Source organism: Salvelinus sp. IW2-2015, linkage group LG20, assembly GCF_002910315.2.
Source record: "Salvelinus sp. IW2-2015 linkage group LG20, ASM291031v2, whole genome shotgun sequence".
Lineage (NCBI taxonomy): Eukaryota > Metazoa > Chordata > Actinopteri > Salmoniformes > Salmonidae > Salvelinus > Salvelinus sp. IW2-2015.
The window spans coordinates 30,078,833-30,082,627 of record NC_036860.1 but is presented as its reverse complement, the minus strand read 5'-3'; positions in this window follow the sequence as shown (position 1 = coordinate 30,082,627).

Here is a 3,795-nt window from a genome sequence, read left to right as displayed (position 1 = left end):
GCCATCATTAAATAAGCAAGCCCCATTTAAAGAATTGTAGAACTAAGAACAGATATAGCCCTTGGTTCAACGTACGACCTCACTGCCCTGACCAGCACATAAACATCCTGTGGCGTACTGCATTAGCATCGAATAGCCCCCGCGTATGCAACTTTTCAGGGAAGTTAGGAACAATATACACAGGACATTAGAAGAAAGGCTGAGCTCCTGTTTCAAAAATAACGATTTGTATCTGGTCGCACAACCCAAATGTTCTGGGACACATGAAGATGTCCATGAGAATTAAAGCACCTCCTCGCAGCTGCCCCACTGCACTGAGGCTAGAAACCTTCACCACCGATAGAGATTGTAAGACAACACATCAAGAATTTCAAAAGCTTTTTCTAGGACTGCCATGCTTTCCATCTAGCTGACCGCCCCTACCCTGGTCAACACAGCTCTGCGACCCCACGAGCACTTGCAGAAGCCTCCCCCATTTCTCCTTCACCCAAATCCAGATAGCTATGTTCTGAAAGAGCTAACAAATACTGGCCTGACAAATCAGCTGGGCTAGACAACTGGACCCTCTCTTTCTAAAATTAATACGCCGCAATTGTTGCAACCCGCATTACTAGCCTGTTCACTCTCTTTTCCATATTGTCTGAGATCCCTAAGATTGGAAAGCGGGGGCCTCGGGTGCGCAGTGGTTTAGGGCACTGCATCGCAGTGCTAGTTGTGCCACCAGAGACTCTGGGTTCGCGCCCAGGCTCCTTGTCGCAGCTGGCCGGACCGCGGAGGCCCGTGGGGCGACAACCACCACTCGCGCCTAGCCGCTCGCTCCGGCGTTAGGGGAGGGTTTGGCCGGTAGGGATATCCTTGTCTCATCGCGCACTAGCAACTCCTGTGGTGGGCCGGGCGCAGTGCACGCTAACCAGGTCACCAGGTGCACAGTGTTTCCTCTGACACATTGGTGCGGCTGGCTTCCGGGTTGGATGCGYGCTGTGTTAAGAAGCAGACCTGCTGGTCACCCGCGGACGTCCCGAGGGGGCTCTGTCGGTTCCATCTTCCAGCACTCCCGCTCCAGTGCCCATGGAGCTGGGAAGTTGGAGGAGGTTGGAGGAGGTTGGAGGCTGCGCGTAGGGAGGCTGGAGGAGGGACCTTCACGTGCACCATCTGTGGCCGCATCTGTGGTTGGTGCCGGGTTGGTCCCTCTGGGAGTCGAGGCAGCAAGCAGGGAACTCTGGCGTCTCCCCAGGTGAGTCTGCACCACTCTCATCCAGAGTCCTCTGTTGTCCACCTGTTTGTACCTGTTTGTTTTCCCCACATTCCCAGCATAAGGCGCTCGTCGATTCAGGCGCAGCTGGGAATTTTAATCGACAGAGCGTTCGTCCTTAGTTTAGGGCTCCCCATTATTCCTGGGGTTAGACCTTTCCCGGTACACGCTCTGGATAGTCGACCATYAGGGTCCGGGCTAATCAGGGAAGCCACCATCTCCCTGGCCATGGAGACGCAGAGGGGTCACGAGGAGAGAATCAGTCTCTTCCTCATTCCTCACGCGTTTCCCGTGTTAATAGGCCTTCYCTGGTTGGCTCGTCATAACCACACCATTTCCTGACAACAGAGGGCTCTCACGGGGTGRTCGCGAGAGTGCTCGGGGAGGTGTGTAGGGGTTTCCATTGGTGCTACCACGGTGGAAAGTCCAGACCAGGTCTCCGCCCAGAATATGCGCATCCCCCCAGAATATGCCGATTTGGCTCTCGCCTTCTGTAAAATGAAGGCAACTCCATTACCACCCCATCAACGGGGGGATTGTGCGATAAATCTCCTGGTAGMCGCTGCACTTCCCAGGAGTCATGTGTATCCCCTGTCGCAAGCGGAGAYGGCGGCTATGGAGACATATGTCTCTGAATCCCTGCGTCAGGGGTATATTCGGTCCTCCACTTCACCCGCCTCCTCAAGTTTATTTTTTGTGAAGAAGGATGTAGGTCTGCGCTCGTGCATTGACTATCGAGGTCTCAATCAAATCACTGTGAGGTACAGTTACCCGCTACCTCTTATCGCCACGGCGATTGAGTCAATGCACGGGGCGCGCTTCTTCACTAATCTAGATCTCAGGAGTGCGTACAACCTGGTGCGTATGGAAGACGGCGTTTAATACCACCTCAGGGCATTATGAGTACCTCGTCATACCGTACGTGTTGATGAATGCTCCATCAGTCTTCCAATCCTTTGTAGAYGAGATTTTCAGGGACCTGCACGGGCAGGGTGTAGTGGTGTATATCGATGACATTCTGATATACTCCGCTACACACGCCGAGCATGTGTCCTTGGTGCGCAAGGTACTTGGACGACTGTTGGAGCATGACCTGTACGTCAAGGCTGAGAAATGCCTGTTCTTTCAGCAGGCTGTCTCCTTCTTTGGGTATCGCATTTCCACATCAGGGGTGGAGATGGAGAGTGACCGCATTGCAGCCGTGCGTAATTGGCCGACTCCCACCACGGTAAAGGAGGTGCAGCGATTTTTAGGGTTTGCCAATTACTACCRGAGATTTATCCGGGGTTTTGGTCAAGTGGCTGCTCCCATTATCTCACTGCTGAAGGCTAGTCCTGTACGTCTGCAGTGGTCGGTTGAGGYGGACAGGGCTTTTGGGCACCTAAGAGCTCTGTTTACCTCGGCTCCCGTTCTGGCCCATCCGGATCCCTCTTTGGCGTTCGTAGTGGAGGTGGACACGTCCAAGGTTGSGATAGGAGCCGTTCTCTCTCAGCGCTYGGGCACGCCACCAAAGCTCCGCCCCTGTGCTTTCTTCTCGAAGAAGCTCAGCCCGGCGGAGCGGAACTATGATGTGGGGGACCGGGAGCTTTTGGCTGTGGTTAAGGATTTGAAGGCGTGGAGACATTGGCTTGAGGGGGCTAAACACCCTTTCCTCATCTGGACTGACCACCGCAACCTGGAGTACATCCGGGCAGCGAGGAGACTGAATCCTCATCAGGCATGTTCTTTACCCGTTTTGTGTTTACCCTGTCCTACAGACCAGGTTCCCAGAGTGTGAAGGCAGACGCACTGTCCCGGCTGTATGACACAGAAGAGCGGCCCATGGTTCAGACTCCCATACTCCCGGCCTCCTGYCTGGTAGCGGACATTGAGCTGGACGCGGGAGCTGGACGCGGACATTGAGCAGGCGTTGCGTACAGAGCCCGCTCCACTCCAGTGTCCCGTCAGCCATCAGTACGTTCMGTCTGCTGTCAATGACCAGTTGATCTGTTGGRMCCACACATCACCCTCCTCTGGTCATCCGGGGATCGGTCGGATGGTGCACTGTCTGACTGGGAATTACTGGTTGCCTACCCTGGCTAAGGACGTGAGGGTTTATGTTTCCTCCTGCTCGGTGTGCGCCCAGTGTAAGTGACCCTGCAGGAAGAGTACCACATGAGGGAGGAGGATGTCTTCCCTGTTACGCACAGCGTTGAGATTGCCTGCAATGACAACAAGCTCAGTCCGATAATGCTGTGACACACCGCCCCAGACCATGAAGGACCCTCCGCCTCCAAATCGATCCCGCTCCAGAGTACAGGCCTCGGTGAAACTCTCATTCCTTCGACGATTAACGCGAATCCGACCATCACCCCTGGTGAGACAAAACCGCTACTCGTCAGTGAAGTGCACTTCTTTCCAGTTCTGTCTTGTCCATCGACGGTGGGTTTGTGCCCATAGGCGACGTTGTTGCCGGTGATGTCTGTTGGGGATCTACCTTACAACAGGCTTACAAGCACTCAGTCCAGCCTGTCTCAGCCTATTGCGGACAGTCTGAGCATTGA